Source organism: Orcinus orca, chromosome 4 (genome assembly GCF_937001465.1).
Source record: "Orcinus orca chromosome 4, mOrcOrc1.1, whole genome shotgun sequence".
NCBI classification, from domain to species: Eukaryota; Metazoa; Chordata; class Mammalia; order Artiodactyla; family Delphinidae; genus Orcinus; species Orcinus orca.
The window spans coordinates 88,764,724-88,790,524 of record NC_064562.1 but is presented as its reverse complement, the minus strand read 5'-3'; the positions used below and the strand labels follow the sequence as shown (position 1 = coordinate 88,790,524).

Genomic DNA, 25,801 nt, shown 5'->3' with positions numbered 1-25,801 from the left:
CCAGTGAACGGGAGCAGGCTTTGTGGACTTGCTTTTTATCAGGGCTTTGCTGGACTGGCACACGTGCTTTTAAAGGTCTTTCAGCATAATCAGTGTCACTCCCATTGTACTTTATTCCTCCAGCCTCTCCCATACCATGTTCCATCTTCCTCAGCAAAGCATTCATTTGGTTTAGCTCCACCTAGTCTAACTGACAGGATCTATTGTCTGCCTACAACTTTTGTTCTTCAGGTCTTTATCCTCCAAAGTAGGAATGCTATGCCCATCCTTTTTTTTTTTTTTTTTAAGATTTCTTGGGCTGGTTCCACACAGGGCAGCATTCTACATAAAAGGCAATGATAAACCCAGGACACAGAAACTTACACATCCCAGAAGCCATGCTGGAGCTGGACACCAACCAGAAAAGAGGCCTGCCCATCTGAGGCCTTGGCAAAGGTCAAGAAAATACAGCTATGAATTTACAGAGTAATTTTCCTAGGTTTTGCAAAGGGAAGAAAAACATACTTAAATAGGGACATAACTGGTTCTTTATCCACTTGAGACAAATTTTGAGAACTTGCTACCAAATCTGGGGCAGGAACTATATTGGGGAGGAGGATTCTACCTCCAATATCAGCCCTGAGAGGAAGGAATAATCCTCCCCACATTAGTGGCCAGGAAATATGGAAGATTTGCCTCTTACTATCCGGAATTGCCCTGGCAGTTCTGACCTGGGCTTCCAATCCCAACCTCTAGGCCATGGTTCTGGTCCCACGGCCCATGAGATGCAGCGCCTGTTGCATTTGGGCTCGCGGGGTAAGGAGGAGGCTCCGTGAACTGTCACTGGCAGGTAATGAAAAGGACCCTCCATAAATTTACAATTATCTAGAGAATCTGATCTCCACTTCTCAGGATGGCTTGATATTAGTGACATGTCATTTTCTCGTGGTTGAATTTGAAGCCAAGGGATGTCCATTAGCTTGACTAGTAAAATTTTAATAGTTAATGTATTCTACTAGACATCCTAACTTAGACTTATTCTCTGTTTTATTCTGCACCCTTATACTAAAAATAAATAAATACATAAATAGTAAAAGGGGGGGAGGATAGATGGAGGATAGTTTGCGAGTTTGGGATTGACATGCACACACTGCTATATTTAAAATAGATAACCAATGCGGACCTACTGTAATACTGTAAAAGAAAGAAAGAAAGAGAGAAAGAAAGAAAGAAAGAAAGAAAGAAAGAAAGAAAGAAAGAAAGAAAGAAAGAAAGAAAGAAAGAAAGAAGGAAAGAAAGAAAGGAAGGAAGGAAGGAAGGAAGGAAGGAAGGAAGAAAAGAGTATTAAAAAAAAAACACCCTTTTTAAGTACAAAAAATTTACCAAACCATTCTCAGCCTCAGAACATACATCTCTGTCCAACAGTAATTTTCATCAAGGAAGTTTTATCTGAGAGCTGCCTGCCATGCTGATTAATTCTCTTCCTCAGCTTCCACGGAGAAGCAATGCAGTCAAGCAGTGCTCTGTGGACCAGTTCTTTTTTTCCATTCAACCTAGGAGGGTACTTCATGCTGGCATGCTTCCCCCATGTCTGGAAAAGTGAGCCAGTAAATGTACGTTTATCATTCTCGCTAGTTTAACACCTCCTCAAGTTACATGTCTCCTAAACTCTTTACATTTTCCCTGCAATTCACCTCTTTGACTATCCTCCATCTTTTATATTAAAGTCTAGTTTGTTGGTGATTGGTGCCCAGTGGTAGCGGTGGGCTCGCTTGAGACTGTTAGTGTTTACATGTGGCAGCAGAAAGCACTGGATCTGGAAATGGAGGACCTGGCTTTGAGCTCCAGCTTCACACATTCTCACTGTGGACAGAGTAGAAGAGGAAGAAATCTCTTATGCAACCTTCTGATTTTTTTAAATATTCATTTATTTATTTGGTCTTAGTTGTGGCACGTGAACTCTTAGTTGTGGCACGCGAACTCTTAGTTGTGGCATGTGGGATCTAGTTCCCTGACCAGGGATCAAACACGAACACGGGCCCCCTGCAGTGGGAGTGCAGAGCCTTAGCCACTGGACCATCAGGGAAGTCTCGTGCAACATTTTGATTTAATTAGGCTGGTTTGGAATCTGAGCCTCGGTACTTTTTACAACTCACTTGGGCATTCTTATGGGCATCAAAGTTTAAGAAACGCTGCTCACACCTTAAGATTACAAAATGTTAAATGTCAATTACATCTAAATAAAACTGGGTGGGGTGGCAGGTGGGGGAGAACCTCTGCTCTATACGGATGCATTGACAGAACACTTGGAGGTCCGGGAAACTACAAGGTCAGGACCCGAAGGGTAAGAAAGCCAGTGGTGGGGCATCTGACTTGGGCTTTTACTTTGTTATACACTTTAAAGAAAAAAAAATCCTCTTTATGATACTGTTCATGTTTATCATGCCTAGTGCCTAGGAACATCCACTAGAAGGGGAGAAAACATACATGAGCTCACGTCCAAGTTCTTTTTTTTTTAATTTTTTTTTTTCCTTCGGTACATGGGCCTCTCACTGCTGTGGCCTCCCGTCACGGAGCACAGGCTCCGGATGCACAGGCCCAGCAGCCATGGCCCACGGGCCCAGCAGCTCCGCGGCATGTGGGATCTTCCCAGACCGGGGCACGAACCCGTGTCCCCTGCATCGGCAGGCGGACCCCCAACCACTGCGCCACCAGGGAAGCCCTTTTTTAAATTTTTATCGGAATATAGTTGATTTACAACGTTATGTTAGTTTCTGCTGTACAGCAAAGTGAATCAGTTATACATATACATATCTCCACTCTTTTTTAGATTCCATTCCCATATAGGTCATTACAGAGTATTGAGCAGAGTTCCCTGTGCTACACAGTAGGTCCTTATTAGTTATCTATTTTACACATAGTATTGTGTATATATCAATCCCAATCTCCTAATTTATCCCTCCCCCCTCAAGTCCGGGTTCTAATATTGCTGCTATGTGACCTTGGATAAGTCACTTTATTTCTCTTGGACCTCAGTTTTCAGAATCTGGCAATGTGGAGATGACAATCTCCAGTGCACAGGATGTTGGAAGACCAAACTACAATAATAACAGCTGCCATTCATCATGTGCTTGCTCTGATGCCCAGGCAGCATCCAAGTGCTTTGTGTGAATTATCTCATTTGACTCTTGCAAAATCCCATCTGAGGAAGGTCTTGCGGGGAGACAGTGCACTGAAAAGTGCTTTGTAATGGGGAAAGCTTTATGAATATATATGTTCATGCTCCACATGGTAGAAAAAGACATAGAGATCTAATTTTTGTTTTTTGTTTTTGTTTTTTGCGGTACGCGGGCCTCTCACTGTTGTGGCCTCTCCCGTTGCGGAGCACAGGCTCCGGACGCGCAGGCTCAGCGGCCATGGCTCATGGGCGCAGCCGCTCCGCGGCGTGTGGGATCTTCCCGGACCGGGGCACGAACCCGTGTCCCCTGCATCAGCAGGCGGACTCTCAACCACTGTGCCACCAGGGAAGCCCCTAGAGATCTGATTTGACTGTATTTCTTCCTCATGCCTTAAATTATGAGCCCTTCGTAGTTTTCTAAAATTCTCTGACATATATATTGCTCGAGGCTATATAACTGAAAAGCAGAGATACTAGAATTTACATTTGCCTCTTTTAACACTGAGATCATTGATCTTTCCACTCTACTCGACTAGTTCCTGGTTAATTGCAAAGTACAGCACATTTGAACCCAACTGTCCCTTAGTTCTGTGTTACACAAGGTGTGCTCCATGGACATACAGCATCAGCTTCACCAAAATCTAAAGAAAGTTCAAAGTTAAAAATGTTTCATTTCAGGGGTTTCCCTGGTGGCGCAGTGGTTGAGAGTCCGTCTGCTGATGCAGGGGACACGGGTTCGTGCCCCGGTCCAGGAAGATCCCACATGCCGCACAGCGGCTGAGCCCGTGAGCCATGGCAGCTGAGCCTGCGCGTCCGGAGCCTGTGCTCCGCAACGGGAGAGGCCACAACAGTGAGAGGCCACAAAAAAAAAATGTTTCATTTCAGGAGTTCCCTGGTGGTCCAGTGGTTAGGACTCGGCGCTTTTATTCCCAGGGCCGGGTTCAGTCCCTGGTCAGGAACTAAGATCCCGCGAGTCACGCAGTGCGGCCAAAAAAAAAAAAAAAAAAAAAAGTGTTTAGTTTCATTTTGTCACTAAGTATAGTTTCGTAGTGGGGCACATCTATTCTAAATATCAATTCTGGGGGTATAAAATATGACCATTTATTTGGATGCGAAGTCTTTCAGATTTGCCGAAATGTGCACTAGTAATCCTGAACTTAAGGATGTACTTCCTATCTGAGAAGCTTACAGATGTTCCGCTTTTACAGCTGCTGTTTTTCTCACCATATCTGAGACGAGGCAGGAGACGCTAGACACTCTTTGATGAACACACACATACTGTGTACTTGAGGCCTAATTGTCCCACTCATTGTCACTAGTTCTCTTGCATTTGAATCCTGTTCTGCACAGTGAGTTTTGCTTTGGTCCATTTCACTTCATAGGGTATGCTTGGTGGCTCATTTTTCTGCCCAGCCTTGGGACTGGATTGTAGATTAGTACTTCCTCTTGCTTTCTTATCTCTTGATCATCCACCTATCAGAGGATAAGAACAATGACCAATTCTGCTATGTGGCTTTAAGTCTAGTAAACGGTTTATTGAAACTGAAACTAACTTAAAATGTGATTTTTTTTTAAAATTACAGATTTTATTTATTCTTGTTATTTCTGTCCTTGGTTTTAATGAGTGGACTGCCCCCTGCTGGACAAGAACTGTCAGCTCACATGAAATCTAGTGCTTTTGCTATTTCAGGTCCGAACTATTTTTCTTTAAGTGGTATGAGTTATATTCACACGAACAGTAGGAATTGAATCCATAATGTGTCAAATTCAAAAATATACAGAGCTCTACTATCCCTTAGATATTCTGGAAACATCCTCAAGTACAAGGACAGGGTCTTTCTTAATCTTTGTACAGCAAATTTCCATTTTCCTAGAGTGATTGGGGAGTTGTGAATTCTAATTAGTAGGTTATCTCACTATCACTGTTACAGCTTACATAGATTAATCATTTGCAAAAAAATTAGTACACAGTATGTAATGGAATACATGGACTGCTAAATGCCAATTTCAGTATTGATGGTAATAGCTAATACTTATATAAATTATACTAAGTGCTTAAGTTTTTTTTTTAAGATATTTTAATTCCTTTAACTTTCCCTTTCCCACAAGATAGGTATGGCTGCTGTCTCTCTTGGGCAAGTGAAGAAACTGAGAACTGCCACACAGCAAGGAAATGATGGGGCTGGAATTTAAACCCTGGCAATAGGGTTCCAGAGAGCATGCTCTTAACCCCATGCTAAATGGCCTTGCTCAGGAGACGCAGCACACTGCAGGATGCCACAGGATCTCTCTTCTGAGCAGTGCTGCCAATACTGTGCGGCCAATGTAGACATTGTAGAGGTTAAAATTAACCTATGGCAGAACCGTCCCCCTTTCCCTTCCTGTAATTTCCACTACCCTCACCACTGTGATACTTAGCCTAGCACTGTACGTATTAAGGGTACAATAAATATCCTTATCGATGAGCTTAGATTATGCAAAGTCTTTTTGCCAAAACCGCAGCTCTCAGCTTGTCATTTATTTATTTATTTATTTATTTACTTATTTTGGCTGCATTGGGTCTTCGTTGGTGCGCGCGGGCTTTCTCTAGTTGCGAAGAGTGGGGCTACTCTTCTTTGCGATGCGAAGCAGTGGCTTCTCTTGTTGTGGAGCACGGGCTCTAGGCTCATGGGCTTCAGTAGTTGTGGCACGTGGGCTCAGTAGTTGTGGCTCGCAGGCTCTAGAGCGCAGGCTCAGTAGTTGTGGTACACAGGCTTAGTTGCTCTGCGGCATGTGGGATCTTCCCGGACCAGGGCTCGAACCCGTGTCCCCTGCATTGGCAGGCAGATTCTTAACCACTGCGCCACCAGGGAAGCCCCTGTCATTCATTTCTTTTTCACAAAACCGTGGTGGATCCTACGTAACCAAAACCTGGTTATTTGACTATCTAATTCAAGATAACGTATTCAAGTTTTCACACACATTAGAATCACATGTAGCATACCCAGACCAAAACGGGTCTTACCCAAGTTGGTAAGGGAGGTTTCATCCTCTCCAGGCAATTTCTCTTGTTCAAGTTAGATGAACCCTGTCCACTTTTCTACACATGATACCTTAAAGGTGATCTTTGACCTTCATGAAGGTCATGAAAAGATTTATTGAAAATTACTGAACTCCAGAATGAAATCTATACCACAAACTCTAATATCCTGCAGGTTTATCCTTCCAAGAATGGCTGTGGAGCATGCCCTGTTCTGAAGCACTCCTTTTCTGGGTGATTCATGTTATTCCTGTCAAAATATTAATTCTGGTTTCAGGCTGTTATGAACTTGCTTATCCACCCAGAGCATGGCAGGCTGGGGCTGCAGCTCTCTGTCTCTCCCACCTGACTGCTTCGTGCCCTTGATCTTCAAAGGGGTTTGATGTCCCTTTTGGTAGCAAGGGTCACTTCCTGTTCAAAGGACCAAAAACATCTCCCTTACCCAGAAACGTGGAGCTGACATCTCCCATGCCACGCTATTTACTCACTTTGTGTCTGACACTGGGTGGGTTTCCCTGTGCACTGCTCAGTATGCAATAAGCATTCATAAATGATGGTGCCTGTTGCACATATCTGGGAGAACTCCACAAACCAATTTTGTGTTTGAACAACTGTTTTCCTAGGAATCAGTCAGGCTCTTGGAAACTGCCTCAGGACTCTATATACAATCATATACTTCACAGATATATCTGAAGATATAAGGAGGAGGAGGCTATCTCAGTGGCTTAAGAAGAATAACGTGGTTTCAAAATACAGTCTAGTATATCTAGTAACACAGCATGTTATTTTGTCTTTAAATTAAATATTGATGGGACCAGAAAACTTCCTGCTTATCCCTGCTTCTAATAAAGCTCATTTTATATGGTATTTGGTTGGTTTTTACTAAACCTAGAAAGGGAAAACAGTTTAGTTTTATTCAATATAACTTTAAAACTTTGCATTTTATGCTCATGTAAAAATGAAGTTCTTATAATCTCAAGCCTGGAGTATTGAGGTAATTAATACTGGCTTTAATTAAGTTTCCTTTTCTCCCCCTAAAAAAAAAAAAAAAAAGTACCATCTGCATTCACCCAGAAGCACATGCATGGTTGAAATCAGACTGTCTGGGTGTTTTGGATACAAAAGGAACCTTTGAAAAGTCTGATTTGAGCTTATGAGTGTCAAGGATCCCACAACAGAGCCAATCCAAAACGTGCTACAGTGTTTCCATTCAGAGAGCATCAATGTGCCTCTTTAATGGTTTTTCAGAATCCCAGGAAATTGTGATTACATGGCATTAGCTTTTCATTTTCTAAAGACTGGGTGAAAAGCATGAAAGTCCTCTTAACAATGTGAAGAAAAGTATTTTTGGTTCTGGTAAACTTCTGCTGTTCTCTGATAAAAACGACACAGAAATGCCTTTAAGATACCACACAATTATACATACAATTGTAGCTCAGTAGTGCGGGTGCCGAAGAGACGACCACCTTATCTTAGCCTGAAAAAGACCCCCAAATGGCTATTGTTCTCCCCACACAGTCACTTAGTCAGGGATGCTATTCATTGTAGTGATATCATGAATTTATTTTCCTTTCTCTATTAGATGCTCTCATTTCTCCATGGATTTGGGGAAGAAAATATTTCCAAGTAAATCACTGTATGTTTTGGTAGCAATTTACTTCATCTACTTGATTCTATACTTGCTATATAGAGGAGGGAAGTATTCAATACTCTATTATGTGTACAAATTGTGGAAATAACATTGACTTGGCTATATTGCATATGTATTAGTGGTGTTTACTGAATATCAACAAAAAACACCAAGAATAGGACCAGATCATCAGTGGATTCTAAGCATATTTATATGAACCCAAAGATTCCTTCAAGATTTAGGTAAGAAACCAATGCTGAAATCACAGAATATTTTAGGGCAAGGTAAGGATTGGGGCTACCACCATCAAAACGTTATCAATTTAATGTATTGTGAGATCATCCCAATACACAATACAATGTCTTATCAGAGACCTCAAATTCTCTAAACTCATATTCGTTGAACTTTAATGCATGTAACAATTGGTTGGATAGGTGTTTCCTTATTAAAGATTCAGATTCACAGGCCCCCTGCAAAGACTGTGATTCATTATACCTGGGGTGGAACCCGGGAGCCAGCATTTGAATAAACATCCCAGATGATTCGGATGCAGTGGTCTATGGTAGATTCAAAGAAATGTAACGTAACCCTTTCAATCCACTTTTAGTATTCGCCTGATCTGATGGTCCCCACCTGTCCAAGTGCTTTTACTCATCTTGCTGTGATTAATTTTGTCACCAGGTTTGGATAAATAATTCATATTTCCTTTCTACATAGTAATAAATGGCCACTCCATTGTCACCTGGTTGGGGGGAGGCTAAGGAAATACATTACGGAGAAACTCTTCCACAGCCACTGATACCTTGAAACAATGCAAGTTAGAATGGGCTTGGCCTGGACAACTGTTTATTTTTCGATATTAAAGAAAAAGTGATATGCCTTTTTTCCCCTCCTCACCCATGTTATATATCCTTGCTGCTGAAAGTGTGATCCATGCACCAGCAGCAACAGCGTCAACTGGGAGTTTATTAGAAATATAGAATCTCAGGCCTCATCCACACCTACTGAGTCAGAATCTGCATTTGACCAAGATCCTGGATAATCCCTATGCGCGTGAAAGACGCATATGATGAACAGCCATTTTTGCAAAAGTAGGGGTTTCTTGGCACAAAAATAAACATGCCCTAGGTAATATCTCATCACAATAGGATCAAAGAAGTTCTACGGCCTAGGTGAATATTTTTTTTTTTCTTTCCAAGATCACCTATTTGACATGATTGCAAACAGTCAGTCTGAACTCCACCTCCCACCTTTTTGGCCCCTGAAGCCTGAGACAGCCCTAAGAGGTGGATAACCTCAGGAGTCTCCTTGCTGGGGCAGGATTTTACTGCATGTACCTCCCCCCAAATCCCTCCAGCTGCCAGATCTCACTTCAACGGACTTGACCGGCCTCTCCTATAAGCAAGGAGTGCAAAAGAGAACCGAGAAGGCCTCTGCCCTCTGGAAGACTGTGATGATAATAACTAACAGGGCTGTGGTCCGGTGGTTAGGACTCGGTGCTTTCACTGCTGAGGGCCCGGGTTCAATCCCTGGTGGGGGAACTAAGATCCCACAAGCCTCACGACGTGGCCAAATAAACCCCCCAAAAACAACTAACGGGGCAAAGGGCACCAGGCCCTGTTGTTGGCACCTCACAAGTATTAGCACAACCCCGTGAGGTATGTGACAAGTCACTCGTCAAACACAGCACAACCGGGAAAGGACAGAGGGCTGGCTGCAGAGCCTGGATGGAGCCCCATACCAAAAAAGGGCAGCAGAGCTGAGGGGAGATATAGCTGGGGAACTGGGGGCACGTTGAGCTCCTCTGAAACCCCATCTTCATGATGAAATCGACGATGTCCCAGTCTCGTGTACAGTGTGAAGCAGACACAGCGCCAGCCTCCAAGCTCCCACCTCACCTCGTCTTTCCTGCACTAATTCCTCCTCAAAGGGGGCTCTGGAGTTTCTCTTGAACTTTGGGTGCGTTTACAAGCCACAACACTGCAAGGTGGATACGCGCCCTGGAAGGTAAGCAGAGCCCTGTGGGAGCATCCAGAGCAGAGAGGGTAGCAATTCCCGTGAGGGGATCAGGCTGCAACGCAGCTCCTTTGCAAATTAACTTCCAGGCTTTCCTGGAGGAAGTGGCAGTGGAGTCAGACCGTGTGGGTCACACAGGTGGCAGCTGAGGGGCAGAAGGCCTTCCAGCTCAGGTCACAGCCTGGGACAGGACAACTCTAAGCGCTCTCTGAAGGAATGAGCTGTGTTTAGCTGCTCGGAGGGGCAAGTGGGGGGAGCAGTGGGAAGGGTTGCCCTTTCCTCAGAGCTGCCTCGTATTGCCCTGTTTCATGGTAAAGAGAGCAAAGTCTCAAGCCCATTCCTAGCTCATGTGCTTGTTCATCAGGGCCTGGTGGCACCATCAGCGGTTTAGCCAGTGAGGGAGATATTTACCGTTGCTTCGGAACCCCCTTCCTTGGTCAGAGGCATCTGACCTACCTTTTGAGGCAGAACCTACCCAGAAATCTGAAAGTATCAGTTACTCCCTTTCCCAGCCTCCCTTGCAGCTCAGGCCAGGCCTGCGATGGCATCACGGCCAGAAGAAAAGTGCTGAAAGATGCAGAATCTGAGGAGAACCCTGCGGAAGAGAGTGGCAGCAGAGGTGGCAGATACGCGCCGTGTGAAGAGCTGTCGGTATCTGTGGCTTTAACACAGGCGTTCTGGGTTCTGCGTGGGGGATGCAGGTGCTTCAGGTTGTGGTCTCCGGGCCCAGCACGGCAGCAGTGGTGGCTTCTTGGGACCAGCTCCAGAGCGCGATCTGGGGCATTGTTCCAGCTATGTAGTCTCTAAGCTTTGATCTCCAGGCGAACCGTTCCATATCCTTTAATAAATTGCCTTTCTTCTTAAAACAGCCGGATTTGATTCCTCTTGCTTGCACTTAAAAATCTTGACACTTTCAGTAAGTTAGAGGATGGAGGGAATGCCTACAAGAATTTCAGAATTAACATCACGAATCATTAGAGAAATGTAAATCAAAACTACAATGAGGTATCATCTCACACCAGTCAGAATGGCCATCATCAAAAAACCTGCAAACAATAAATGCTGGAGAGGGTGTGGAGAAAAGGGAACCCTCTTGCACTGTTGGTGGGAATGTAAATTGATACAGCCACTATGGAGAACAGTATGGAGGTTCCTTAAAAAACTAGAAATAGAATTACCATACGACCCAGCAATCCCACTACTGGGCATACGCCCTGAGAAAACCGTAATTCCAAAAGAGTCATGTACCACCATGTTCATTGCAGCACTATTTACAATAGCCAGGACGTGGAAGCAACCTAAGTGTCCATTGACAGGTGAATGGATAAAGAAGATGTGGCACATAGATACAATGGAGTATTACTCAGCCATAAAAAGAAACGAAATTGAATTACTTGTAGTGAGGTGGATGAACCTAGAGACTCATAGAGTGAAGTAAGTCAGAAAGAGAAAAACAAATAACATATGCTAACATGTATATATGAAATCTAAAAAAAAAAAAAATGGTTCTGAAGAACCTAGGGGCAGGACAGGAATAAAGACACAGATGTAGAGAATGGACTTGAGGACATGGGGAGGGGGAAGGGTAAGCTGGGACGAAGTGAGAGAGTGGCATGGACATATATACACTACCAAATGTAAAATAGATAGCTAGTGGGAAGCAGCTGCATAGCACAGGGAGATCAGCTCGGTGCTTTGTGTCCACCTAGAGGGGTGGGATAGGGAGGGTGGGAGGGAGGAGATATGGGTATATGTGAATATGTATAGCTGATTCACTTTGTTATAAAGCAGAAACTAACACACTATTGTAAAGCAATTATACTCCAATAAAGATGTTAAAAAAAAAGAATTTCAGAATTGAGCCCTTCCTTTCATATAAAGACCAAATGGTCTTGCATAGGTAATTGTAAGTTCAGTCATCGTCTTGATTTCCTGAATTATTTGACAATTATGGTTGAATCTTATTCTGTATATTGTGGGGAGCTAGGACTGAAGTTTGGGAGCAGATCAGAACAGCTGTGAGAAGAAATGTGAGAAAAATGAGATCCTTGTAAGAAATGACTCAAATCCAATGTGTTTTTCTCCCAGTGGGCCTTTCATGGAACTGTTAAGAGGTAGACAGAGGGCCCAGACTCTTGTTCTGTTATGGGAAAATTGACTGTTCAACCTGTATTCATATAGTACTTTTTTGGACTCCAAAAGTTATCTCCTCTACATCAGTAGAATGGTATAGGATGGTATGAACAACAGAGGCCCAAAACAAAAAGCAGTGTTTACGTTTGCTGCAGGTGGAAAGAACTTCTGTGTGACAAAAAAGAATTCTCAAGAACAGCCGTGGCTGTTTCTTGTAAGTTAAGCTGTCAACAGAACTGCACTAAGGGTAAATACCAGCCCATTATTGCCACAATGACCCCAGAAGACGTAGACTTTAAAATATGGCTCTAGGGCTTCCCTGGTGGTGCAGTGGTTGGGAGTCCGCCTGCTGATGCAGGGGACGCAGGTTCGTGCCCCGGTCCGGGAAGATCCCACATGCCGTGGAGCGGCTAGGCCCGTGAGCCATGGCCGCTGAACCTGCGCGTCCGGATCCTGTGCTCCACAACAGGAGAGGCCACAACAGTGGGAGGCCCGTGAACCGCAAAAATATATATATATATATATATATATATGGTCCTAAATTTATAAATTTGATGAAACCATCATATTTACTTCCTCATATGATGCAATACATCATTTCAGTTGCAAAGGTTAAGTCTTCAAGCAACTTGGTAGAACATATCATAAAACAATATACATTTTTTTTGTCTCCTCTACTAAAATGGTAGCTCCATGAAAAGAGGGTCTTCAACTGCATGTATCCCCAGCACAGAGTAGGTGCTGGATCAAACTTGCTCAGCAAAAAAGAAGACAACACTCCTTTGGGGTTCGTGAAGAAGAGAGAGTGTATGTGTGTATTATACGTAGTTGATTATCCTGATCATATCTTTGCAGAACACTCTTATCAGTGAGTATTTTTAGGAGGTAAAAATGTTACTTTATGGTCACTCTTCCTGTCCACTTCCAGGTAAATGAGTGCTAACCGGCAAGTCATACCTCATTTAGGTCTTGCTTATTCTGCACATCAATTCTCCCTTTAGGAATTCCTGTTTTCCACATTGAACAGAGAGGTTATTTATACACAAAAGAACTTGACTTGGGCATTCTTGGATTTTTTTTTCCATAAAAGTCATTAGAGGTGTGTTCTGTTTTATGATGTGATAGGATGTAAAGAAATGTTTTAACTTCAAAAATGATTCAAGTAAAGTGTAAGGCTTTAGAAACCACTATGAATCTCTGAGATTTTCCCTGTAATTGAAGCAAGCAGTACTTCAAAGATACCTCTTGGAGTTTTCAGAGTGAATAGCTTCCATATAAATTGGCAATTTATTTGCAAGTCTGTGATCCTTCACCTATTTTGCATAATTAATATTGCACAATATTAATAATGTTCTTTGATTTTAGAGTTGGAGATGAAAATTTCATTTTTAATGTATCCCACAAATAATCTGATAGTTGATTCTGTAAATGTCATTTTTAAAATAAACTTATTTACGATTTTATATTTATTTTTGGTTGTGTTGGGTCTTCGTTGCTGTGCACAGGCTTTCTCTAGTTGCAGCGAGTGGGGGCAACTCTTTGTTGCAGTGCACGGGCTTCTCTTTGCAGTGGCTTCTCTTGTTGCGGAGCACGGGCTCTAGGCACGCGGGCTTCAGTAGTTGTGGCACACAGGCTCAGTAGTTGTGGTGCACGGGCTTACCAGCTCCGCGGCATGTGGGATCTTCCCGGACCAGGGTTCGAACCCATGTCTCCTGCATTGGCAGCCAGAGTCTTAAATACTGCGCCAACAGGGAAGTCCCTGTAAATGTCACTTTTAATGTATTTATAACTCTTTCCCAACAACTGCTCTGGCAATAAGCCACACTATGCAACAAATGCTTTATTTTCCCTTTTTTTTTTTTTTTTTTTTTTTGCGGTACGCGGACCTCTCACTGTTGTGGCCTCTCCTGTTGTGGAGCACAGGCTCCAGACGCGCAGGCTCAGCGGCCATGGCTCACGGGCCCAGCTGCTCCATGGCATGTGGGATCTTCCCGGACCGGGGCACGAACCCGTGTCCCCTGCATCGGCAGGCGGACTCTCAACCACTGCGCCACCAAGGAAGCCCGCTTTATTTTCTTGAATTAAATAACACAATATCATTACCTTCATCTTTGTTTGGTTTTTACTTCTTGTGACTCATTTTTTGCCAGCTCTGAATTTTAAAAATAAACAGTAGATTTCTGTTCACCATTTGTTTTCTCACCATATTTGAAAACAAAAACAAAAAAAAGATAAATACAAACAAAATAAGAATATAAAGTGCCTCTAGGGCTTCCTTGGTGGCGCAGTGGTTGAGAATCCGCCTGCCAATGCAGGGGACATGGGTTTGATCCCTGGTCCGGGAAGATCCCACATACCACGGAGCAACTAAGCCCGTGCACCACAACTACTGAGCCTGTGCTCTGGAGCCTGCGAGCCACAGCTACTGAGCCTGTGTGCCACAACTACTGAAGCCCGCGAACCTAGAGCCCGTGCTCTGCAACAAGAGAAGCCACTGCAATGAGCAGCCCGTGCACCACAACGAAGAGTAGCCCCCACTCGCCACAACTAGAGAAAGCCCGTGCGCAGCAACGAAGACCCAACTCAGCCAAATATAAATAAATTAAATAAATGAATTTATTAAAAATAAATAAAGTGCCTCTAAATAGCCTATTACAACCCAATTCCAGAGGATAGACAACTGTATTTGTTTTTTAGGGCTGCCGTAACAAAGTATTACAAACTAAGTGGCTTAAAACAATGGAAATTTATTGTCTCATAGCTCTGGAAGCTAACAGTCTGATACCAAAGCAGGGCCGTGCTCCCTTTGGAAGCTGTAGGAGAATCCTTCTTCGCCTCTTCCTAGCTTCTGGTGGTTTGTCAGATCATTGGTGCTCCTTGGCTTCTAGATGCAGTCTTCTGTCTTCACATGGCATTCTCCCTGTGTTTCTGTCTTCACATGGCCATCTGCTTACAGGACACCAGTCATATTGGATTAGTATGACCTTACTTAACTGAAGTATGACCTCACTTAACTAATTACACATACAGCAACCCTATTTCCACTCTGATATACTGGGGTTGGGACTTTAACATATCTTTTTTTTGGGGGGGGGACACAATTCAACCTATAACAACTATATTGCTCTTAAAAATTAACTAATATTTGTATAGTGCAGTTAACTCCAATTATATTATTAAAAACATTCCTTAGAAGAAAATTTTGGTCTAGAAGTTTGAGGCAAAAGCTTGAATGTGGTTCAACAACATCCCGTGAAGAGGCAGTATCACGTCAGTCAAGACATAGCAAGAAGAGCTGAGGTTTAGGCAGCAGGTGGGTCATTTTTCTCCTGTCTGTTCATGACCAAGTCATCATCTACAAATATTTGGAAGAAAGCAAAATATGGTACATGTGGGTTTCCTGATTGCTGTGGACTGAATTGTGTCCCACCCAAAATCCACAAGTTGAAGCCCTAACCCCACCATGTGGTAGTATTTGGAGATGGGACCTTTGGAAGGTAATTAGGTTTAGATGAGGTCCTGAGACCTCCTAATCTCCTAGCTATGCTGGCCTGTAGTAAAGTTCTATATCCAAGAATCAAAGCACTAACCTCTAAGCAATAATGCTTTCCTCAGCAATGTGGTTCTTTCTGGTAATGATACAAATACATGCAATGTTTTAGCTAATTCATACCAGAATATTTATACTACTACCAAAAAGAACCACATTACTGAGGAACAGCATTATTGCCTCCAAAGGGCAAAAAATCCTACTTATAACCAGAAATCATCATCATTCAAATAATACTCTGAAGCAGATCCGATTCATGTGTAATTAATTTCCTTATAGCTTCCTTATATTATTGTTTAGACTTGCATGTGTTGTGTAGGGTAAGAACACACCCACTTCACTGTTTTTGAAAAAGGGGGGTGGTTAGAAGAGTAATTAAGTTAGAGCTATGTCACAAACACTTGACAAAATGTGACTGCTGTAAAAGTTGATGCCTTTACGAACAGTTTTGGGCTATTCACGGTAAGCACACATCTCAGGGTGGTGCACATTTTGTTGGTGTAATTGAACAAAGGCTTATTACTGGATGGTATAAAGTCTAAGAATTGGGACTTCCCTGGTGGTGCACTGGATAAGACTCTGAGATCCCAAAGCAGGGGACCCGGGTTCGATCCCTGGTCAGGGAACCAGATCCCATATGCATGTCACAACTGAGGATCCCACGAGCTGCAACTAAGGAGCCCACCTGCCACAACTAAGACTCGGCACAACCAAATAAATAAATATTAAAATAAATAAATAAAGTTTAAGAATTGACAACTGAACCTAACAGAAGCGTGGAATGATAAATTTTTCACAAACACTTTGAAATATAGATAAGTAGAAAATTTGCCTTTCTCTTTTCCAATACATTTCACAATGGTTTTATTGTAGTGTACATGTGTGCTATTAATACTGTTCAACTATTGATGATGTCTCTTTATGTATCAGCTGACGTATTTACATATATGATATATGTGTATATTTATAAATATATTACATGTACATGTGTATGCATGTGTATACACACAGATTTGTAAACACACATAGTATGACCATTTGTGTCCCTCTTTGAAGAGCCTGAATTGTGTACACAAGTTCCTGAACTCTTAGGACTATAATATAATTAATAGAGCCCCAAATAAGTGGTGAGTGAAGAAGAGCATTTGGTAATACCTTGATATTGCAGTTATGGTTTAAGATGGTATCCCCCTCATGCAGTCAGAGAGCACTCTTGGTTGGCAGGGCTTTCTTTTTTTGTTTTTTTTTTTACGGTAGGCGGGCCTCTCACCGCTGCGGCCTGTCCCACCGCGGAGCACAGGCTCCAGACGCGCAGGTTCAGCGGCCATGGCTCATGGGCCCAGCTGCTCCGCGGCATGTGGGATCTTCCCAGACCGGGGCACGAACCTGTGTCCCCTGTATCGGCAGGCGGACTCTCAACCACTGCGCCACCAGGGAAGCCCTGGCAGAGCTTTCTTAACAGTGAGCTGTATGATCACTGTCAGGTTACATCATGAGACTGAAGGCTTGACTCACCGTGCTTCTCTTGGCCATAGTTTTCCCATTTGGAAAAGGAGAGGGATTGGGCCAGATGATATTTGAAGACTCTTTTATTTCTAACGTCCTGTGAACTTTATTGTTTTTATAAATTTATTTATTTATTTTTGGTTGCGTTGGGTCTTCGTTGCTGCACGCAGGCTTTCTCTAGTTGCGGCGAGCGGGGGCTACTCTTCGTTGCGGTGTGTGGGCTTCTCCTTGTGGTGGCTTCTGTTGTTGCGGAGCATGGGTTCTAGGTGCGTGGGCTTCAGTAGTTGTGGCACGTTGGCTCAGCAGTTGTGGCTTTTGGGCTTTAGAGCCCAGGCTCAGTAGTTGTGACACACGGGCTTAGTTGCTCCATAGCATGTGGGATCTTCCTGGACCAGGGCTCGATCCCATGTCCCCTGCACTGTCAGGCGGATTCTTAACAACTGCACCACCAGGGAAAGCCCTGTCCTGTGAACTTTAAACATTATTAATTATTGACACTTTTCATGAAAGCAAGTGGTTGAATCCTATTGCATTCTCTTTTCTGTGTTAGTGTGCTTCAACCTTCTGCGATTTTTTTATTAGACAAGAAATATATTGGAATATATCGGACTCTCTTTTTCCTAACACAGAGGAATGCAGTGGAGTAAATTACTGGTGGAGTAATTTGTGTCACTCTTGGGGACTTACATAAACTCTTTCACATCGTGGGGCTGCTTCTGAAGACATTAGGCATCTGAAAGAAATAGTAGTAAAACCTAGTTAATGACCAGACCAAGAGAAATTTCCTTTGAATCTACAAAATGAGACACACAGTATTTTAATATTTAAGATTTTTAAACTCACTATAATGGCTATGAATTGTTTTATTATTATCAGGTGTGTCTATATTGAAGTTTAGGGCTCCCAAGAGATCCTTAAAGCCATCTCTTCTGTCGGTGTGAAATGTCTCCAGGATTCCTGCCATTCGGTTAAGAATTCCTCTGCCTTCTCCTTCTGAGACACACACCACAGGCTTCCAGATGGTTAATTTTAGTACAGTGTACCATACAGTGTACTGCACACTGTATGCCCTGCTCTGTGGTAGGTATTAGGGATATAAACGTATCTGAAATATGGTCCTACCAACATGAATTAACTACAAAGCACTCTTCTCGGTTAAGTGAACACGTTGATCTGCTGCGTAGCTTCTTTTAATACCAAACACTTAAAAATTAGAGAACCACTAGTTTCGATATTTTTTAAGTCTTTTTTTCGCAGTTAATGATGATCCCTTCATCTGGCTGATACTGATTCATGACACCGAAATAATTTCACCAATGTCTACAAGGCCACCCCTATTTACTATTTCAAGAGAGAAAGTAAATGGTTCTTTTCTTTCATCCAAAAGTGATACCAAACTATCAACATATACATTAAAAGAAGTGGTGCTGGGCTTCCCTGGTGGCACAGTGGTTAAGAATCCGCCTGCCAATGCAGGGGACACAGGTTTAAGCCCTGGTCAGGGAAGATCCCACATGCCGTGGAGCAACTAATCCCGTGTGCCACACTACTGAGCCTGAGCTCTAGATCCTGGGAGCCACAACTACTGAGCCTGCTAGCCACAACTACTGAAGCCTGCACCTAGAGCCTGTGCTCTGCAACAAGAGAAGCCACCACAATAAGAAGCCCACGCGCCTCAACGAAGAGTAGCCCCCGCTCTCTGCAACTAGAGAAAGCCCACACCCAGCAACGAAGACCCAATGCAGCCTAAAATAAATAAATAAAATAAGTAAATTTATTAAAAAAATAAAAAGAAAAGAAAAGAAGTGGTGCTAAGACACACTGTTTATAACCACAATTGGGTCAGGACAGGAATAAAGATGTAGACGTAGGGAATGGACTTAAGGACATGAGGAGGGGGAAGGGTAAGCTGGGACGAAGTGAGAGAGTGGCATGGACATATATACACTACCAAATGTAAAACATATAGCTAGTGGGAAGCAACCACATAGCACAGGGAGATTAGCTCAGTGCTTTGTGACCACCTAGAGGTGTGGGATAGGGAGGGTGGGAGGGAGACGCAAGAGGGAGGGGATATGGGGATACATGTATACGTATAGCTGATTCACTTTGTTATACAGCAGAAACTAACGTAACAATGTAAAACAATTGTTTTATACTCCAATACTCCAATAAATATGTTAAAAAAATAACATGGTCAGATACAGATGGCCAACAGGTATGTGAAAAGATGCTCAATGTCACTAATTATTAGAGAAATGCAAATCAAAGCTATGATGAGATATCACCTCACACTGGTCAGAATGGCCATCATCAAAAAGTCTACAAATAATAAATGCTGAAGAGGGTGTAGAGAAAAGGCAATCTTCCTACACTGTTGGTGGGAATGTAAATTGGTGCAGCCACTATGGAGAACACTATGGAGGTTCCTTAAAAATCAAAAATAGAGTCACCATATGACCCAGCAATCCCACTACTGGGCATATACCCAGAGAAAACCATAATTTGAAAAGATATATTCACTGTAATGTTCATAGCAGCATTATGTACAATATCCAAGCCATGGAAACCACCTAAATGGCCATCAGCAGAGGAATGGATAAAGAAGATGTGGTGTATATATATAATGGAATATTACTCAGCTATGAAAAAGAATAAAATAATGCCATTCGCAGCATCATGAATGGATCTAGAGATTATCACGCTAAGTGAAGTAAGTCAGACAGAGACAGACAAATATATGATATCATTTATATGTGGAATCTAAAAGAAGATACAAATGAACTTATTTACAAAACAGAAATAGACTCACAGACATAGAAAACAAACTTATGGTTACCAAAGAGAAAAGGGGGGGGAGGGGTAGAAGAATAAATTAGGAATTTGGGATTAACAGATACACACTGCTATATATAAAATAGATAAACAACAATGACTAACTATAGTACAGGGAATTATATTCAATATCTTGTAATAACTTATAGTGGAAAAGAATATGAAAAAGTATATCTATATACGTGTGTCTGTGTGTATATATGCATAACTGAATTAGTTTGCTGACATCTGAAACATTGCAAGTCAACCACACTTCAAAAAAATATATTTTTAGGGCTTCCCTGGTGGCGCAGTGGTTGAGAGTCCGCCTGCCGATGCAGGTGACCCGGGTTCGTGCCCCGGTCCGGGAAGATCCCACATGCCATGGAGCGGCTGAGCCCGTGAGCCATGGCCGCTGAGCCTGCGCGTCCGGAGCCTGTGCTCCGCAACGGGAGAGGCCACAACAGTAAGAGGCCCGCGTACCGCAAAAAAAAAAAAATTAAATTAAAAATAAAATTAAAAAAATATATATATATATTTTAAATAACTTGTTCTGTCAAGAGGCCATTCCTATCCACCCTAGTTCTGTAGATGATATTAAAAGGTAGATTTGGCAGGAATATTAATTAAGAAATCCATGTCAAGTTCACATATTCTTGGGCCAGCTGACTCCTGGTCAATGGCTGATGAAAGGTCAATAAAAGTTGGGAAAAAGTTTTAATTTGTTTTGATATATTTCTTCATGAAGTGAAAGAGGATATAGCTAAGTACTAAAGAGTAAAATAATTATATCTAAAATCTGCTTGCTTTTTCTGAAAGGTATTAAACCTGCATTTTAGGGGAATTTCCTGGTGGTCCAGTGGTTAGAACTTGGCACTTTCACTGCCTGGCCAGGTTCAATCCCTGGTAGGGGAAATAAGATCCCGCAAGCAGCATGGCATGACAAAAACAAAAGCAAAAAAATCCCCTGCATTTTACAAAGAAGGATGTTGACCTCTAGCTCCCAGGGTCTATCTAGTCACTAATCAGTCTCTTTCTATGAGAGCACACAGAGATTGTATTGTCTAGACCTGTGCTATCTCTATGGTAGTCACTAGTTTTATGTGGCTACTGAGCACTTGAAATGTGGCTAGTCCAAACTAAGATGTGCTCTACGTGTGCTCTAACACACATCAGATTTTGAAGACTTATGTGAGAAAGAGAATGTGAAATATCTCATTAATATCTTGTTATACTGATTACATGATAAAATGATGACATTTTGGATATAGTGGTTAAATAAAATATATTAAAACTAATTTCACGTGTCACTCTTTACTTCAGCAGAATTTTTTTTAATTTTATTTATTTATTTATTTTTGGCTGTGTTGGGTCTTTGTTGCTGTGCAGGGGCTTTCTCTAGCTGTGGCGAGCAGGGGCTACTCTTCCTTGTGGTGCACGGGCTTCTCATTGCGGTGACTTCTCTTGTCACGGAGCACGGGCTGTAGGCGCGTGGGCTTCAGTAGTTGTGGCACGTGGACTTCAGTAGTTGTGGCACGTGGGCTCAGTAGTTGCGGCTCACGGGCTCTATAGTGCAGGCTCAGTAGTTGTGGTGCCCGGGCTTAGTTGCTCCACAGCATGTGGGATCTTCCCGGACCAGGGCTCGATCCCATGTACCCTGCATTGGCAGGCAGATTCTTAACCACTGTGCCACCAGGGAGGCCCTAGCAGAATATTTTAAATTATATACATGGCTTGCATTATATTTCTGTTGGACCGTTCTGATCTATAACCTACTTTAAAGTACTTCAGTAAAGACAACATGATTACACGTGTGTTTATTAGTTTTAATGACAACCTACAAATGGATATTTGAAAGCCAACATTCTAGAGATGTATCTTACAAACATTTCAAATATCTTTATCTCTAATCAACCCCTGAGGGCTTATGAGGTAGACTGTATTATTGTGTCAAATATGTACAACCATGTTCCGAGTCCTTCACTATTGGAGAACTCTAGCTCCCACCCGATTGGCTTCAGGCTTGGTCATGTGACTTGCCTCAACCAATAAAATGTGAGTGGCAATGACATAGACCACTCTGAGCAGGTGCTTTAAAAGCCATCTCATGATCTATCAATTCTCTTTTCCCTGTGCTACAAGATCACATGCTCCTGCAGCCTGAGTGCCAGAATGATGACAACACAGAACAGAGCCACAGCGCTCCCTTGAGGGACATGTAACCTGAATGAGAAGAAAATATTCCCCCAGAAGGTGGCCAAAAACTAGGGATAGATTTCCCTCCTGCCCCAGAACCGAGTTTAATCTCCTCCAATTTGGCAGGTGAGGGCCAGAAGTTGATGCAGCTCTTCAGGAGAGATGCTGTGAAACTCTAGGTAGAAATTCTATGTGGCAACCTGTGTCTGATTTTCTCACTGCTTGTGTTCTCAGCAACAAACAGCATCTGACACATAGTAGGTATTCTACAAATATTTGTTGCATAAATGAATGAAGACCAAGTTTTGAGGGACCTGAAGCATATACATGTTTAGGGACATTCTCTAAGGAAAAAAAACCCACATTACTAATGTAAAGTTAAGTTACACAGGGACTTCCCTGGTGGTCCAGTGGTTGGGAGTCTGCCTTCCAATGCAGGGGATGCGAGTTCGATCCCTCACTGGGGAACTGGGATCCCACCTGCTGCAGGGCAGCTGGGCCCACGCACCACAATTAGAAAGCCCAAGTGCCGCAACTAGAGAATCCCGCACGCCACAACGAAAAATCCCACATCTGCACGTTGCAATGAAGATCCCACTTGCCACAACTGAGACCTGACGCAACCAAATAAATAAATAAATATTAACAAAATAATAAAGTTAGGTTACGCAAATGAAAATTTATTTAGAATGTGAAAAAAAATCTCAAAATATTACAAGACTTTAGGACTAACAAATACCACAAGTATCATAAAAAATCTAGTATGTTTTTAAATTAATTACCTCATACACCTTTCTAATAATTTTTTCCATACATGTTTTGACTGTAAAACCTCTGATCTCCTCTTCACAAGAAAGCAGGGTTTATTTTGGTTTTTTTTTGCGGTACGTGGGCCTCTCACTGCTGTGGCCTCTCCCGTTGCGGAGCACAGCCTCCGGACGCGCAGGCCCAGCAGCCATGGCTCACGGGCCCAGCCGCTCCGCGGCATGTGGGATCCTCCCGGACCGGGGCACAAACCCGTGTCCCCTGCATCGGCAGGCGGACTCCCAACCACTGCGCCACCAGGGAAGCCCCAAGAAAGCAGTTTTGCAATCTTATTTTCTGCAACGAGATCAGAAAGATCTTTCCTTTAGCATGATTGATTGAAAAAAATTGTTACTGATAATTTAGGAAATTTCCTTTCAGATTAATATGACATTCCTGGTAATTAAATTTTTAGAATTATGGTCAAATCTGAGAAAACTGCAATCAAGTTTCTTTCATGTATGAACTATAAGAATATATGAAGGCCTTTGAAATAAGTGTTCTTATGTAGTGAGTCCATGATCCTTGGATCGAGGAAACTCAAGGTAGTTGGACATTATTGAAACCGTGCGACTCAGATTGGGACTTGAACCCTCGGTCTTTTAATTGAGATCACACACCTGGTCTCAGGACTTAATGAAGCTCAGGTTCTTGATGTCTCATCGCAGGAAGAATTCAGTGAGAGACAAAGTGATAGGTAAGAAGTGGAATTATTTAGAGAGAAACACACTCCACAGACAGAGTATAGGCCATCTCAGAAGGCAAGAGGCCCCAACATATGGGGTGGTTAGTTTTTATGGACTGGGTAATTTCATAAGCTAATGAGTGGGAGGATTATTCCAACTATTTTGGGGAAGGGGTGGAGATTTCCAGGAACTGGGCTACTGCCCACTTTTTGATCTTTGATGGTTGGCCTTGGAACTGTCCTGGCGCTGGTGGGTGTGTCGTTTAGCATGCTAATGGATTACAATGAGTGTATAATGAGGCTCAAGGTCTACTGGAAGTTGACTCGTCTGCCATCTTGAACCTAGTTGATTGTAACCAGTTTTTGTCATGTCCTAGGGCCATGTCATTCTTTTAAAGGTTGTGCCCTGCCCCCTTCCCTCCTGTTTCATTATGAGTTTTGTGTTATCTTCATTGACAGCAGTATTGCACGTCCAAATAGCAAGAAATTTAAATTTAAATATTTTTCCAAAGTATCCATATGATTTACTCCTCTTCATTAATTAGCTTATTAAGTAATCTGTGGTGGCACATTTTTAATTGCATTAGCTGCATTTTCAAGTGTGCTGCTGACAGGAGAGAAATTCCATTTCAACTAAGTCTTGATGAAAACCCAATCATTCACTTACAATTTTGCATGTCAGATGATTGGAAGAATTTTCCATGGAACAACAGAGAATAGTTCTGAAGCTATGAGCCTCAGTATATGCTCACTGTAACACATCAGCAAGCTAAATGACACACCCACAGGCGCCGGTGACAGTTCCAAGGCTGACCATAAAGGTCAAAAAGTCATCGGTGGCCCAATTTCTGGAAATCCCTCCCCCTTCCTGAAATAGCTGGAATACTCCTTCCACTCATTAGCCTATGAAATTACCCACCCCTATAAAAACTGACAACCCCATACCCTGGTGCCTTTCTCCTCTTCTGAGATGGCTCACACTCTGTGGAGTGTTTTTCTCTCTAAATAAATCCACTTCTTACCTATCACTTTGTCTCTCACTGAATTCTTTCTACAATGAGACATCAAGAACCTGAGCTTCATTAAGTCCTGAAACCAGGTGTGTGATCTCGGAAGATGGTGGGTTTTGGCTGGGTTCAAGACCCAGCCACATGGGTTCAAGTCCCAATCTGAGGTGCACGGTTTCAGTTCCACATATTTTAGCCTTTCTTTTACTGCAAGATGCTGTAAGCCATGTTCAGATCACCTCTACTCTTGCACCTTCATATCACAGCACTAGTAAGTCCACGCAGTGGTACGAATATTCTTGGAAGCCATTCCTAAGCCTGAATGTCTTAACATAACTAAATACCTATACATCAAGGTGACTAGGGACCACCTAACTATATCCCACTAAACCTAAACTAAGTGTGTTTGCAAGTCAACTTTCCTTTTGCTAGATTCTCAAAATTCCTGCAGCCACTAGGGCCCTTTGACACAAGGGAGATAAGAAGCTAGACTAGAAAGAGATAGTAGTCTTAACTGTAAACACAACGCAGGGTCTTGGAAAGAGCCCACACAAGTAAAGGAAACTGAAGCGTAAGCTTCTTTAACTTCACAGTAAATCCACTTCTGATGAAGACAGAGCTGCTTTGCAAAACTCAATGACCACATGTACTCCAAAGCAGGCCCTTTTCCCCACCGCTGTTCACGACAGAGTACTGGCATGTGAGCACTGGAAGGCTGGGAAGGACTGGAGGCTTAGCTGGACAATGCCCTTTGGCATGGACATTGAAGTTTGCACTAGGTACAGTGCCCAAGGCAGAGCTTTGCCAAAGAGGCTTTCAGGCAGAGGATTAGGATTACGGCAGCTGCTGTAAGGCAGAAATTCAGCCATGTGATGACTGAAGCTGATAGGCTGGTTTGATAATAATGCTAATGATAATAGATAGATAGTGTTTGTTTTTACTTTCCCCAACTTGGCAAACAAGGAAACTCAGTTCTAAAAAGGGAATTACTGGGACTTCCCTGGTGGCGCAGTGGTTAAGACTCTGTGCTCCCAACGCAGGGGGCCTGGGTTTGCTCCCTGGTCAGGGAACTATATCCCACATGCATGCCACAACTAAGAGTTCACATGCCATAACTAAGGACCCTGCCTGCCACAACCAAGACCTGGTGCAACCAAATAAATAAGTAAATAAATATTTTTTAAAAAGGGAATTCTCTGGCAGTCCAGTGGTTAGGACTCGGCCCTGTCACTGCCAGGGGAACTAAGATCTCCCAAGATGTGCACTGTGACCAAAATAAATAAA

The 25,801-nt window shown here is 42.8% G+C and overlaps 1 long non-coding RNA gene across 1 annotated transcript in view; it reads right to left on the bottom strand.

Moving 5' to 3' along the window:
• Nucleotides 1-5,694: 5,694 nt before the first annotated feature.
• LOC117200836 (uncharacterized) overlaps nt 5,695-25,801 on the bottom strand; it is a 36,901-nt gene continuing 16,794 nt past the window's right edge. The window contains exons 2-4 of the long non-coding RNA XR_007477299.1: nt 17,699-17,744; nt 17,021-17,483; nt 5,695-10,763 (exon numbers count right to left, since the gene is read on the bottom strand). This is a non-coding gene — a long non-coding RNA (uncharacterized LOC117200836). The remainder of the gene's footprint in view (nt 10,764-17,020; nt 17,484-17,698; nt 17,745-25,801) is intronic.